The sequence below is a fragment of the Bacillus rossius genome, chromosome 3 (genome assembly GCF_032445375.1).
Source record: "Bacillus rossius redtenbacheri isolate Brsri chromosome 3, Brsri_v3, whole genome shotgun sequence".
Lineage (NCBI taxonomy): Eukaryota > Metazoa > Arthropoda > Insecta > Phasmatodea > Bacillidae > Bacillus > Bacillus rossius.
In genome coordinates this window covers 103,586,158-103,602,779 of record NC_086332.1, presented here as the reverse complement: position 1 = coordinate 103,602,779, position 16,622 = coordinate 103,586,158, and the positions used below count along the sequence as shown (strand labels likewise).

The following is a 16,622-nucleotide window of genomic DNA, read 5'->3' as shown; positions in this document are numbered from 1 at the left end:
TGTTAATTATTCATATCAGAAAAGTAAAGAATGCTTATAGTCTCAAAATTTAAATAAAAATGAAATCTCTTATTTAAGTACTAATTCCATCTTTTAATGAACAATACAAATGTATTTCTTAAAAGATATAATAATATGAAAGGGTTGTGTGTGCGGGTACCTGCAGAGCGCCAGCCTCAGACTCCCAGTGGGCGAGTTCCCGCCGCACGCTGGCATTCTGCAGGTAGGCACTATCTCATAGCATTACGTGATAATTACGTCAGTGATGAGCGTAACAATATATACGTATCCCAGACCTTAGAATGTTTCATTTATATTTGTTTTAATTAACTCTGTAATGACTAGTAACAAACCGTGGACATAAATCGATCGATTCAATTATTACTTGATCAAGATTTTTTATGATTTTGGAAAATATTTTGCAACTTTCTTGTTCAGTAAATACGAATTTTTAGATAATGGCCATATCGGCTTTTTGAAGGCTGATAGATGAGAAAGTTAAGTTGCTTTTAAGAGTTTGTACATGATTTTTAAATAAGTTATTTTACTTAAATTTACATGTTTTGCATCGTCGAGGGATCGAACCGAGGACAGTTATCAATCTAATCAATAAGAAACGTAATGAGCAAATTATTTTAAAATGAATTTAGGGTATTTCCCGAATTTCTAGTTTAATAATTACGGATTTCCAAGATGGCAGTAAATCATCCAACATGATGGTGGATGTCACGGCAGTTGACTGTATGGTGATTGACACTCTAATAGGTAAAAATTAAAATTCGCACCCCCAGAATAAGACTGTCGTAACTACGAATTCAATGTTTTGAGTAAATTGGGTTTAAAAATTTGAAAGTGTCATGATAAATCAGGGTCAGCTACCTCCCTTTCGTAATTTTTGTGGCATGTGTTGTTATTGCAATGCTTCGAAGATACCTTCTAATAGACTTCTGAAATTGAAAATAGATATTTTAAAAAAAATAATGAATGAAGTTACAACAGTTTAACTGTTGGTGACAAGTGCAAATAAAGAATTACAAAAATGTTTATTATGAATGATTATTAATGACATTCTGGTTAGTAAAGACAACAAAAACTAAATGTTACATTTTCCTTAATTACACTTATAATACTTATAATAAAAGTTAATTCAACACAACTGCAGTCGAATTTGAACATTAAAAAAATGTAGATACAACAAGTTAACTGTCAGTGACTATTTAAATACTTCAAGTTGGTTGAATATACTGTAGTTACTATAGAGAACATACATTAATTACACTGTCCCAAATTACATTTAAAATACAAGTATCATCAATGCAACACATTATGCAGTTGTTTGTAAAGAGTTTTCATCAACAACAAAAAACACTAGCTACTCGCTTTCACATTCTAAAGTATTCTCATTGGGATTGTTGCTTCGCTTTGACTGATCAGTAGTTTTTGGTAGGGACTGACAGAACTCGTGATATACACTTGGAATTATTCCAACAGTACATAATGATGAAAGGTCCTCCTTTTCAGAAGAGATGCATGGCCTTGCTATGTAGGCAGGAGTAAGTGAAAAACCCTCAGAAAACGGACGACCTCTTCGACGTCGCCTAATATGGATAGATTTGAATTCGTCACTTTCAAAATCTGTCTTATAAAATAACACATATTTGTGATCTTTCTTGACTTTTAGTACGCGAATGTCATTCCATTTCACAACATCTGCATGTTCATCTGCAGTTAAATTACTTCCCATTTCTGCAGATAATGTCTTAAAGTCATGAAAGTCGGTAAAGTTCATTTCCCTCACATGATAAGGATTTCCTGTCTTTTTGGAACACTGAACAATCCCAGTCCACTGTGAATGTACATAAACAAGACCACTTTTCAAAGCTCTCTTTTTTTGTTTTTCGATACAAGAATGCATCGAATCTCCAGCATTCTGTGTGTGTCCTACAATCAAATATTTGTGTGTAATGGACTCTACATTCTGTAGTGTCTGGGTGGCGAACATAAACATTGCAGCTAGGAATTTGTTTTTGTTTTGAGCACAACAATTATCGCTGTAGAATATGAAATCTGTACAGTCTGAACACTTTATATATTCATACACACACGATGCAATTTCTATTTCTCCTTTGTTTCCAGATGCCTCATTCCACAGGTAACAATAGCCATCCTTTGATGCATTGTCAAATATTGTGAAATTATACACGTTTAGTCTCCTCTTATAGTACAATACAGAAACAATCCCACAAGGTGTCTGGAGTACTGACTATAACTCAAAGTCACATACTCTTATTTGCCTGTTTTTTTAGTGCTACTTCCACATCAGCCCTTTTCATTTCACGTGACATTATTTTACATTTAATGTGGTTTTGATATCTATATTCGAGCTGCACACGTTCCTCAAGACTGGCGTTATTGTATTGCTCGCGAAGTACACACTGGTCCTTTTTCGGTATGAAAAAACCTCAATTAAATTCGTTGTTGAACACTCTTGCATACGTGTGTTCCTTAGCACATACCTCATTTGATATGCTACATTTTTCTTTATACAGTCGGTACATGTGAGAAATCGATAGGCTCCCATCTAAATAACATCGCCTTGTTTGAGCACGTAAGTAGTGGCTTTCTATTACAGGGAAGGATTTTATGTGGCTGCGAATCCCATCTAATATAACATCATCTGTTTTTATGTGGTTACGATGCTTGCCACGATTGTCTGAACCTACTATGCCTAGTTCGTCTAGCTTGTCCCATGCTGTATAAGCATACCTCTCGCTCACTCCTAAAGTACTCAAGAAGAATGTTTTGTAAACTCTTACTTTTATATCTTCGACAATAAAGTAATATGCAAAATTGTTTGCACGTGAAAGCATACTTTGGTTTGTGGGTTCTATTTTCATCATGTTGTTAACTATAAATGTGCGCTGCTTCGTTATATCCCCCAATTCCCAAAATCTTGTATGAATTATTAACCTCTGGTCTTGTGTTCACGTTGGTCGCACAAACATTAACAACACTTTGGTTAATAATGGCGGTCACCAGATGTAACATACAGTACCAACCTTCAAAATATATTTTCTCTTAACAACAAAACTGTTGTAACTGGAGTTACCACAGCACCAAACTTTAAAAAAAAAATTTATTTTAACAGCAAAACTGTAGTAACTGGAGTTACTACAGTTTTATGATCAATCCAATACCCATTCTCTGACAGATAATCTGTGGTGTTATACATACGACAGTCTTTGTGTTTATACTCACTGTAAAACGATTAGATCCATACTGTGGTTTTGTTCATTGACTGATGTCCTTCGTACTTAGAGATACGACAGTTTTACTGTTATATGCGTGTCAAATTGGTGAGTCAGGCTGCGCACTTACCTCAAAATGGCATTTTTGGGAGTTACGACAGTATTATTCTGGGGGTGCGAATTATATGTCGGCAGTGCACTCTAGCAGGCGAAAAAAAAAATGGCTGCCTCTAGCAGACGAAAACTAGTTGGCCGCAATGACGTCATACTGGCTGACGTAATATGTCTTGGAATTAGTGGTGGGAGGTCAGTCTGTCGTTGGCTCCGATGGAGGAAGGATCTGACGCCATTTTAATCAAATGACCTTACCAGGTTCGAACTGAAGAATCCTTGAAGCTAACGAGTTTTTAATAAAATAAATTTAAAGTAAATTTGTTATAAATATTACAATTATTCCCGAATTTCTAAAATTAAAAATATGGATTTTCAACGTGGCGGACGATTTTACATTTAAATAGATAATTTTAATGAGTTTTTAGTTTTTTGAAATCCTATCTTTTATTACGAATTTTCAAGATGGAGGCCATAATGAAAAGTGCAACTATGCTGCCTGAGGTCAATGTTGAGGTTAAAGCTTCCCCTTAGAGGCTTATTGGAGGCTTGACGGTGGGGAATTTAAGCCTCAATGGGGAATTTTCAAGCCTCTGACATTTTTTGAGGACTAGCCAAAAAACGTTTTCTAAAAATGGGAATTTATCCCTCGAAATAGGTTTTTTTTTTATTTTTCATTTTTTAGATTTTGGCAGTTTTTTTTAACTGTAATATTGACGAACCGAATTTTTGAACAATTTTGGCCAATTTTGAGTATTTTTTGCCTATGTTTGGCAAATTTTGAAGGTCAATGTCAAAAGTCACAGTCAAGGTCATCCAAGATAGCCACCTTATTGTCATAATCCAAGATGGGGGTCTGCTCCTTAGGCTCCTCAACCTGTAACCTTTGCCGGCTCCGATTATTATATACTACTCTAGTTATTGTCATAGACAAGGTTTCGATCAGTTTATCGTCAGACATGAGTCAAAGCATTTCGAAATTTTGTCATAGCAGTCGCACTACCGGAAATACTTTTCACTACTGGCTCAAACAGTAGAAAATGTGACAAACGTATTACTACAGTAGGCTACATGTTAGCAATCGACCAGCGCGTGGAGGTCTCGGATTCTCGAATCCGCGACATGATCGAAGTATCAACGCATAAAGATAGGACGATTTTAGTGCTTCTCAAAGTAGTCTGAAGACATTACTAACTCGTTTAACAACAAATACAAATTTCTATAGCGACAGTAAAGTGGTTTCTGCGGACGAACAAAAAGTATAAAAGGAAGTCTTACAAAATTTTTTCAGCCAGTACAATTTGGTCAGTAATCTTCATCGAGCTATACAGTCTGTTCGTGAAAAATATATACTTCCTAGAAGAGCTACACTTGCACGTGAAATAGAAATTTAGAGATATTTAAACCAATCACTAGTCATCTCGACGAAATTAAAAATAAGTAATAATCAACGATCAGTGTGAAGACAGAAGTTGATGACGAGATGCTTACTGCAAAAAAGAGGAAATATGATGCAGCTCCAGAAGAAGAGGACATTAGAAGTACAGAGTCTATGCACAAGAAAAATTTGCGGAGACGCGGACAAGTTAATGTAATGGTCTGGCCATTTTCACAAGTCGAAATAATGACTCGACCTATGGAGTGTACAGAAAACATAGTAAGAGGTTAGGTGATGCTAAAAAAAAAGACTTATGACCATAAATGTAGAATAATTCAAATCACACGGGACTCTAGGTCTGTAGGAATCGCTGTTTCGCAAGGAACCTAAAGGCTATTATCTCGAAGATTTACAAGAGTACAATATAATTATAGAACTAACTCGTGCGAATTTGGCGATAACGATCCGGAAAGTGGTATATATATAAAGACGAATATCATGAAAAAATCGTCATTCTTATCAAACTCTTCAGTGAACAAGCAGTACCTACATTGTGAAGGTTTAAAAAAAGCTAGAAAGTGGTCAGAACTTTGACTATGTATATTTGGATGACCCAAACCAATTGTTCGACAGGTTAATACTTTTTCTTGCTTCGCTTAGTGCAGGAAACTATCCGCACCTCACGAAATGGTCTCTATACTCGAAGAATTGAGGAATGCCGGCTACATACCATAAGTAAAACTGGAATCGTTCGCGAACTTCATTCTCCTGCTAGACGAAAATACTTTCGGCGCGAACTCATAGTGTGTGAACTTGAGGATTTATTCCAGGCGGACCATGGTGAGATGAGACTGTATTCCCAAATGAATAAAGATTTCAAGTACATGTTGACGGTCATCGATGTGAATAGCAAGTTCGCTTAAGCAGGATTGTGGAATCGAAGAATGCAATAGATGTAACCAAGCCAATGACAGACATTTTGCATGATGGGCATGTACCGTCACACCTGCAAACGGATCGCGGCAAAAAATTCTATAATTAGATCTTCAAGGCTTTAATGAAGAAGTTTGGCATAAAAAACTACTCAAAATATAGTAATGTCAATGCCTCTATTGTCGAAAGGTTTAACAGAAATTAGCGGACTAAGATTTGGTGACAGTTCACGGCTAACAAAAATTACAAGTGGCTGGATATCTTTCCGAAACTAATAAGCGAATACAGTTCTATGGTGCATTATACCACGCCCAAAGACTTAAAGTAGTGTAACTTGCTGCAAACAGTGTTTTCAAACACGAAGAAAGATCCACGAAAGTCTATATCTTACGTCGGTGATATTGTGCGGATCTTAGCAGAAACGCATCTTTGAGAAAAGTTTCTCTGCGAATTGTAGTCCCGCACTATTCCGTGTGACCAACATTCGCTAATAGGAACCTAGGATCTACTATCTCAAAGATTTTGAACACAAGCCAATTCATGCTTGCTTCTATGCCGAAGATTCAACCTACGATGTATTCCGATACATACTTGGTGGAGAAGATTCTCAAATTAAAAAAAATTAGAGGATCCTGTGTTAGGGATATGTCTTCCCACCTCGCTTTAATTCGTGGCAGTAGTTGCATAAATCAAGAAATGTTATTAATTTTCCTTGTTTTCGTACTTGCAGAAATTATGTTATAAATTTGTTGTATGTAATTTTGTTGTTTATTTTTTCTACCTGTCATTTCTTTTTTTCGTTGATCAAGGATCAAACCAAGGTAATCAAATCAATCATTATTTTAAAAAGTGATTTTTGGATGATTTTTGGAAAATTTTCAAATTTCTAGCTTAAAAATTACAGATTTTTAAGATGCCGGCTAAGATGACCAACAATATGGTGGGTGACCTGGTAATAAATGATTCCTGCACATTAGCGATAAAAATAAACTAATATGTTGGCAGTGCCATTTAGTATACGAAAACAATATGTCAGATCCAATATAGCGGCTTCCATAAAATTAAAAAAAAAAATGGCCACATTGACATCATACTAGCTGACGTAATATCTGCCTTGTAATTAGTGGTGAGAGGTCTGTCTGCCAATGGCCTATGTGGAAAAAGGATCCGTCAAAATTTTTAATCGATTAACCTCACTGTGTCCGAACCCAAAACATTTTATAAAGTTTATTTTTAAAATTTTATTATAGAATTTTTTATTGTTTTTAAAATATTTCCCAATAAAATTGGATAATAACTACACATTTTCAAGATGATTAAAATAGTGGAATCGTGTTTTATATATTAAATTTTTAAATTAAAATTTTTATTAATTTAAAAAATTTTCCTAATTTTTTTAAAATTGAAATTGCGGATTTTCAAGATGGCTGTCCTAACGAAAAGTGAAAAATTTATAGAATTCAAGATGGCGACCTTAAAGAGAATTAAAAAATGGCGGAATGTTCTAGAAAACAAAATGGCAGAAAAATAAATAGTGGATCCAAAATGGCAGAATTGAAAATGGCTGATCCAGGATGTCCGCCAGGTTCAGTTTCACGGTCAAATGTCAAGGTCATCCAATATGGCCGCCTATACATCAGGGCGGTTGGTCATTGAACCGATTTACAATCCCCAGCCTGAAACCAGCGCTCGACTTGCCATATGCTAGAACTACTGTTAATTATTTTTTATGATAATTTTCATAAATAAACAAAAGCTTAACCAAAAACCTGGAAAACTCGTGACACATGATACATACGAGCGAATAATTGTAAACTCTAACCTATATGATTCCATACTTAAGTTCATGAAAGCATTAAAATGTATAATGGTTTTTAAGTTTTTCATAGCCAATAATGAAACACTAATAATTAATAATACCACGTACAAACAATAACATAGTTTATATGAAATAATTAAAAATTATAAGTGAAAACAAAAAATTATTAAAGCAAAATAATTTATGAAACAACCTTTTAAGGTAGTATTAATGGTATTAAAAATAAATTCTACCATAACAGATAAAAATATGAATTCTCGTAAATAAATAAAAAATTGAACTAGTCTTTCAGTACCTATTTGTCGGAGATGTGTGATATTTAAACTTGGTATCAGAAAATTAATGTGTTCTCATGTTGCAAATACATTTATAATACGAAAAAAGGACACGAAATTTAATGTATAATTATTTTAAATAATGCCTAAAATATCAAATATAAACAAATTATGTTTTCAACTATATTTCTTGACGAGAATCACACGTTGATCCGCATCCGCCACTAGAATTCGCTGCCGGAGTAACTACGTAGACTACCGAATCATTTGATTAGCAGACCAAAATTTCAAACTATAAATTGAAACGGCTCCATAAAAGCGAAAAATAATTCCAAAAAAATTACTAAACCCCGACTGTGGACCGATTTATCGACAAAGTTTTTCATTAAAATACTGCATATGTTGTTAACATTCATAAAACAGTTAATAGTATAGAATTTCCCTGCGCTTTGTGAACTTTGCAATAGTTCTTTAAATGAGTATTAATTCGATCGACACCACTCGAGACACGGCATGACCAGATTACGTTCTGAACCAATCAACCAACAACCTTTTTAACAGTAACATAGCATCGAAGGTTTTTTTTGCCTTGAAGTTTGTAATCCTATTCCTATATTGGCATATATTATTACATTTTAATCGCCCAATTTATAGTTTATCGTTGTTATAAAGCAATAAGAATCTATGATGTAACGTGCTGTGATATATCTCCCCCCTTCCCACCAAATCACCTCTTGTTCAAGGCGCTTTTAAATTTTTCCAGTAAATTTGTTTTCCAGTCTTAAAAAAAACATGGTTCTCGATCATCCAAACTTGTAGCTGGTAGTGCGAGAACAATGAGTGCACGACATCTTGGCGAGATGTGACAACAGAAGTACAGAGAATGAGTGAATTCGGCCAACAAACTTCGGCTTCAGGTTCATACCGACAAAGTTAAGTGGTCTAAAGTGATCCCACGCTGGAGAATCGCCTGTGCACTTTGCTAACACAACACTGGATCATTAACTAGTTACGGTATTTAAAAACGTTTCATATGTTGGAGCACTTGGTGAACACCTTCACCAGTAGAGCTAGTTACACATATAACACGGAAGCTGAAACGGATCACGTAAACGGAGGCGGAACTCACGTAACGGAGTATCTACAGTGACACGCATGCGGACATGGAACGGTACGTATCAGCTCGGCAATGGCCTTCTCTTGGATTCAAACCCCCCCCCCCCTTTTTTTTTTCCTTCAAATCTCACTCATTTATTTCCTCCCCCTTCTTTATTCATCGCATTGCCCTCGGCAGCGCGTGGCTTCGGGTCTCCACCGCGTTCCCGCCAAAGAAACAAATGTTACCAACACTAGAAGTAACTCAGTATCATCTTTTTCACAGACGTCCACGCGTAAACTCAATTTCAACACATGAGGTAGTGGGCGGCACTCCGCGGCCTGTTTAATATATATGTAAATCCTGACTGTATGTTTTTCTCAGATCTCAAATATTTTTCAGTTAAATTACTCTTCGTAGTAATCAGAAAGTTCAGTCCAATTTTTTTTTTTTACATTTGTTACGTTTCTGTGTCATTTGTGTAAGCGAGATACGGATAAAGAAACGCAATCTGTTTTTTTTTTTTTTTTTTTTTTTAGATCTGGTTTCCGTTTTTACGTTTCCATGCCATTGTAGAACGTGACTAAAAAAACGTATTTGTTAAGACCAAATCACTTTATAAATAATGGCTACAGTGCTCAAAACACATCTAACCGAATATGGTAAAAAAATTAAGGCCTGTATAAAATCAACGTGTTTGGTTTGACATCTTAGTTTGGCTTTGAAAAAATGAATCCTTCTGATTGGCTTTCCAGATACCTGCTCTTCTGCTGGTGGTGTATTTATTTTCTTTGCGTTAAATTCGCTTAACTTGGAGAAATAATGGGTTGGAGAATATCAATGTATCATAAAATATGTGTAACATTCTCGCAATATTTGTGGTATTTAAAACTAGGTCTTAGAAATATATGATATGGAAGCAATACAATGAAAAAAACTAGCAATATTCGCCACAGAAAACCTTAGTATGAATATGTTAATAAAATACGCTAATTTGACAAAACATTGTCACATGTAACCATAAAAAGAAATAGAGTTGCATATAAAAGGTGTTGTCACGGGTAAATGTGTTTCACCTTTTGTGGATACTATTTCATTAATATGTTTAGACCAATAGAACATTTATTTAGTTAATACAAATAATAATACCTAAAACAAATCATTGAATGTATACATACCCACTTGCAGATTGTAAAGAGTTTAAAACTTCATGAAAATGTTCACCACATTAGTGCCCTTGAATATTGAAGTAAAGTTTAAGTTACAATATCAGCACCTTTACTAAAAGAGCAAAGAACATATAATTAAATAATATGTTTAAGATTTATAAACAATTTAAGTGCTGTAGATTGTTATTTGAAAAGAAAGGAGTACTTGAATCAAGAAACAGTATATTTTTCTTCTATGGATTATTCTTTTTCCCTAACAATACTGAATGGTTTTCAAAGCTTAAAAATGCGGCATTTTTCTTTATTTAACTCAATTAACTACTACATTTAAAGTATTCTATTTATATTAAGCCTACTTTTAAAATAATGACGAGAGAAAGGAACGTAAATAAAATTTATGAATAAAAGCGTTTAAACTCTCTCCATATATTTTTGATTAAGTTTGAAGAAAATTTGACTTTCAAATTCATCCATTAAATAAAGTTTGACAGCTTGGTAGAGGGCTTTCCTGAGCGGTAAGGGAAACGGAAAAGTGATTGGGGGGAGGGGAGGAGATATCTCTGCCTGCACTTTTCCTGTTCTGACGGTGTGAACTAGCTGGTAAAACTTTTCAGTTATGTGATATATATGTAGCATCAAGCATACTCTTTCAAAAAATACTTTTTACTTATTTAAATATAATAACCTTTCTGGTTTAATTAGAATATAAAGTTTTCAACTCTATGACACTACAAAAGATCATCATTTGATTGAACCAGATCATCATTTGACTGAACCAGATCAAAATTTTAAAATTTAAACTTATTTTAAATACTAAATAAAATAACACAGTTTTTAAAAGGAATTTTTGAAAAATTTATAGTACATTTTGCATGCCTTTAAATATAAAACAAAAGTAGTTTTAATTCACAAAAATACTCGTCGCATATTGAAATAAATATTCAACGATCTTTAAAGCTTATATATATTGTGAATAAGAAAAGACTTAATTTGTTTAATGTTATAAAAGGTATTTTCTATATTTGTGTTCCGCACGTTTTTTTGTCTATGTGTGTTTTTTGTCGTTCTCGTGAGTGTGCACATTAAATGTTGCAGTGAATTAGTTTTTTTTCGGTCCTACAAAACATGGCATGTAATAGGTCCAGGGAGAAAATGATTATGAATGGACGGTGATTTCAAAGTATGCTGTTGAATATTTAAGTGATTGCGTATTGATGCCGATATTGATATAGAAGTGATTCCAGGAACATTAAAACACATGTCAATTTGCCGTGAGAACTTACCTCGAACATAAAGTGTTATGGCAGTGTGTTATTGGTGAATATGAAGACGTCCAGAATGTTACACATGCTCGAGAAAAGATAATTTTGTCTATTTTTACGGTGAAATATGTACATATCCAATACAGATCTACAGTAAAGGAGGCTTGAGATAAGTGAACGAGTGCTTTTCAGTATAGAGTTGACATAAAGTGTGGTAATAGTAAGAACTATGATAACAACCAAATTGCAAAACTGCACTTATGTCGATGAATATGTCAACACCATTATAAACCCAGCACACAAACATCGAGAAAAGGTATTTAGCAGAACTGCGCAATTGACACTAAAAATGCTGTGTTGAAGTTTAATAACACTGTGTAGGATTCATTACGATAGTATATTTCTCTTTCTTGGGATGCCACCCAGGTTCTGCTTGATTCAGCACGAGCGAACATGCTTTGTCTTTCAGTCACACACAGTGGTACATGGTCAATATTATTCAACCATTTTCGCTTTCAGCGGTGTTACAATTTTTGTCACAGTGGAATTTTTGAGCAGAGTTGAGGGAATGATGCTAATAGTGGAGTGATGATGTTTCATGAGCAATGGTTGTAACAGTTGGAGATTCCACATTGTAGTATCTTTTCCTCTCTTGAAATGCTGCGCCAGTTATGGCTTATTCAGTAAGAACGAACATGCCTTGCTCTCCAGCCACAAGCAATGGTACAATTCTATAGAATTTTGGGAAGTTTTGGCTTTTAGCAGTGTTTAGTATTTTGTCACAGTATAATTTTTGAGCAGAGGTGCATGATGGATGCTAATGTTAGAGTTTTGATGTTTTATGAGCACTGGCTGTAATAGTTTAAACTTCACCATGGTAGTATATTTCCCTTTCTTGAGATACCGTGCCGGTTCTGGTTGATTAAGCACGAGCGAACATGCCTTGCCATCCAGCCAAACGCATTGGTACGTGCCTTATAATTTTTTATACTTGTTTTTGCTTTAAGCATAGTTGAGAATTTTTTCCATGGTAATTTTTAAGCAGAGCTCAACAATTCCTAATGAATTAGTCAGGCAAATATACTACCACTAAATCGTTGGAATTATAACATTATTTAATTTTTATAATTGAAAACAATATACACTTTAGTACTTTATGTTTTTCTTGTAATTTTTAAAACAAAACCAAACAAGTACTGATACAAGAAATGTTTTAATATGGCTGGTAATGGACAGGACTCGTACAAATGAAAGTCATGTGTCTTTCACAACCTACTTGTAATTCGTCTGATCTGGTGGAAGTAAATATAACAAGTATTATATATTTTTTTGCTGATAAATGAACAAAGATTCTTTCCATATCATTTAAATTAACACATCAGCATTTCCAATGAGATTATGAATTTTCAATTGGGTAATGTATGTGACGCCCTGAAGTAACGTATGTGACCAGATGTTACATGTTGTGATATTTCCAAGTGATTATGAAGAATTGTGCAATAAAAATACTGAAAATGCACAAAACAAACGAAATTTTGAATTCATGCAAAAAACACCTTGACTGCAATTAAAAACACATAACTTAGTCTTGTTTTCTAAAAGTTAAAAGTTAACTAAATTGAAACTAAAACACTGGATTTTAAAGGCATAAAGTACACAGTCTCCACTTGCTGTTTTGTTATGTGTAGATAAAATTATCTTTATTCGTTCTAAAGCAATGTATTTTCACGCTTTTGTGTATTTTTTGGCCCTACCATATGGTTTCATAAACATTACTAGAACTTCTCCTTCAGAAACCCCACGTTGTGTTACTGTCACGTGTTTTTTCAGTTTTTAGTTCAGTAAAAACAGAAATATTATATTGGATAGCATTTCATTTAATGCCAAAACATTGAATTTTTCTTGAATATTAATTGCAATTATTATGTTGACTGTCCTCAGAATTATCACTGTCATCTGTGCTGCTGTAAACGTATTTGTACCTCAATCATTTTTTTTCTTGCAAACTATGGGATTTTCAATCTGTGAAAGCTGCTTGCCAAACATATTTGACTTAGCAGTGAGACCTGCAAGAATATTATTTTTGTTGTGCCGAAGTAAGTGGTGTAATGACTGCAATCCAGGATATTCAAAACAGTGTTAAATAGAGAGACCATAGAAGCTTTATTTTTCAACATCTTTATCCGGTACATAAAAAAATCCTGTTTTTATGCATGGCATGTCTGCAAGTAGCCTACAGAAAACTCTTTTGCGGAATTAACACTAAAGTTTTAAAACAAAGACTCGGAATACCATTTTTATAAGCACCACCCCACCATCCTCTGCACTTTTCCCATGCAACGCTCTAATGTATTTCATTCAACTGTTAACCCGAAGTCTTGTTTCATGCAACACAAGTTTACCATTTTAAACTTAATCTGCATTATCTGAAAAATATAATTTGCTCCACAGTTGGCATTGTCAACTTTTAAGAAAGCCCATACTTGAATGACTGAGATCATCACTTATAATGGCAATGCTGAACTCATCACCGCAGAACCATACGCAACAGGTGAATATTGTAACTTGCCACTGCTTCCAATGAGCACTCTGGAGTTGGTTTAGAGCTGTCAGAGTGGAAAATTCTCAGAAAAATCAATTTGCACAACTGTTTCTTCTCATCTTTTCAATGCTTGCATTATGAAAAGTACTTGTACTAGGTTTGTTTTACAAAATAATGCGTTTTAAATGATAGCACGTTACTATTTTAGTTCACAAACAAGTTCCATGATTGTATAGGGGTACTCATTTTCAGTGACTAGTGCATTTCCTCCTATAATTTTCCATTTCTTGCACTTAACTCTAGTACTTAGGTTTTGGGTATTTGGTAACAAGTGCCTCAAAACATACAGACAGTCCCTGCAACTATTGAGAATGCATATTTCATTTTCAGTGTAACAACAAAGGAAACAACATATATGTACTTATTTAGTATTTGATAGAAAAGCATCCATTGGTAAACCAATTTCTTCAACCATAAATTAAAAATTAAAAATTATATATCCATACGCAAATATTATGTATATTATAATATTATACTAACTTGAAGGACTTAAGGTGGTCAAAGCATAAAAAATCTAGTACGAGACATGTCTATTTCTTGTTATTTCTCAGTAATTTCAGCGTATGCTTCACCAATATTGATAAACATGTTCCCTTTTTCAGTAACAGGAGAGTTAAATAAGTTTGCATCTCTTTTACCAGAAACTTAGTGACTTATCTCATCAGAAGTGTAAAAATCGTCACTAAAGAACACATATCTTCATTCCAACTCACTGGTAATATTTTCGTGTTTTGAAAGATTTTCTTGCATACTTCAGGGTTAATTGAACTATTGCTATATGTTTTCGTGGACTTTATGACATTGCTACAACAGCCTTATTAACTGCTTTCCTAAGAGTTTGTGGTCGTTGATAAGATTCGTACTTGTAAATCATGGAATAATATTCAGTAGCTGCAAATCTTTTTCGTGATCTACACTTTTGTTGTCGATCTCTGGCCTCTCTCCTGTTCTTTTAAATTTTATTTTTTGTCAAATGTATGACTAGACAAGATTTATTTTGTTCTGGTTTCCTATTTTCTATCGCGATCTTTCTGAAGGTATAAAGCCCACTTTTCTGGAGATTTTTTTCCCTCTTCCTGGACTCTGCCATCAGTTAACTTTTTGTTTTTCCCATCACCTGAAATAGAAGAGGGAATAAATAATTATATGGTGCTTGCTGGCTAAATATAAGAATCGAGTAGTGACTTCGAAAAACTTATTCTGAGTAAAGTATATCCTTGGCTGCAACACTAGCCTGTGATTGAGTAACATGCAGCTGAAAAGTATGTCATTTTTGGAACTAAATAGTTTGACCCCATGTCACTTCACAATTCAAGATGATAAGCAAAACAATGACACACACTACTTCCTGAAAATTTAAGATCCTTATTCCAGCCTTTGTTAGAAATACAAATTCTAATTTTCAAATTAACATTCATATATTTTCAATTAAAGCTTCTTGAACAAATATGTGTTAGTATTAACTTATAAACGCCTAGAACAAGGTGCCGAACCAAACCATTTTTTCTTAAGTGGGCAAGTATTGGCTTAAAAATTTTTATATATATATTACCAAATTTAATGTCAGGTCCGTTACCAACCTTTTTAAACTAAAAAAAAGTTTTAATTATTTTAGAGAAACCTTTAAGTTTATGAGATAATTATTTAAATTTCCCAATTAAATTAATGCACACTTAATGAAGCAGCGTAAAAATAAATTTTTACATGTTTATGGTAACGACATTGTTTAAAAATGACGCTTAAAAGCAGTAGCGGATCCAGAGGAGGGGCTAAGGGGCTCAAGCCCCCTCCAAAAGCATCTGGGTCCACTACTGTTTTAGTGTTTGCCTTGATAAAGCCTAGCCTCAGCTGGCTCAAACCCCTCCCAAACCAAAATCCTGGATCCACCACTGCTTAAAAGTAATACATAAACTTACCTTCTTCTACTTGGATTTTGATACACAGAAAACTACTTGATTCACGCTACCTGAATCATAACATCAACTTTCGCAGCTAACTAATGCACAGACATTACAGCTGTTAAAAATATGATGATGGTAGAGAGATTTCATGCAGTTGACATGCTGAATCTCATACCAAGATAACAACAGCCTGGGGAAAGACTTTAAAAATGTTTTATGATTAGTTTCATCAACTTTTTGTTTTTATAATAAAGATCATGTATAAGACAATAGTGATAAAATGATTTTATATGTTATGCTTTGGTTTTATTTTTGGTCTAATATCTAAGCTGCGGGATAAACCATAACTGCGCAATGTTTATGTTTTATGTCAACAGTTGTAACTGTCTAACTTCGCCATGGTAGTATTTCCCCTCTCTTGAGATGCCATACCAATTATGGTTGATTCAGCACAAGCACAAACATGCCTTGCCTTCCAGCAACACCCAGTGGTACATGTCCTATATTTTTGTACATTTTTCGCTTTCAGCAATAATGAGTCGTTTGTCACAATGGAATATTAAAATAGAGGTGCGGGATGGACGCTAATGGTGCAGTATTTTTGTTTTATATGCACCAGCAGTAACAGTTTAGGTTTTACCATGGTACAATCTCTCTTTTATCTTGAGAGACCGCGCCGTTTCAGCACGAGCGAACGTGGCTTGGTCTCAAGCCACACGCATGTGTACATTTCCTATAATTTTTTAGTACAATTTTAGCATTCAGCATTTTTTAGCCTTTTTCACAGTGAAATTTTTAACAATGCTGAGTAGTATAAATTACCCGGTA

At 34.2% G+C, this 16,622-nt stretch overlaps 1 protein-coding gene across 2 annotated transcripts in view; it reads right to left on the bottom strand.

The window, feature by feature from the left end:
- The window catches only part of LOC134531091 (uncharacterized), a 101,928-nt gene extending 91,680 nt beyond the window's left edge, over positions 1-10,248 (bottom strand). The window contains exon 1 of one of the 2 annotated variants that reach the window (XM_063366626.1): positions 10,039-10,248. The gene's annotated coding sequence lies outside the window, so the exon portion shown is untranslated. The remainder of the gene's footprint in view (positions 1-10,038) is intronic. The other variant, XM_063366627.1, reaches the window with a different exon arrangement.
- Between the last annotated feature and the right edge of the window lie 6,374 nt (positions 10,249-16,622).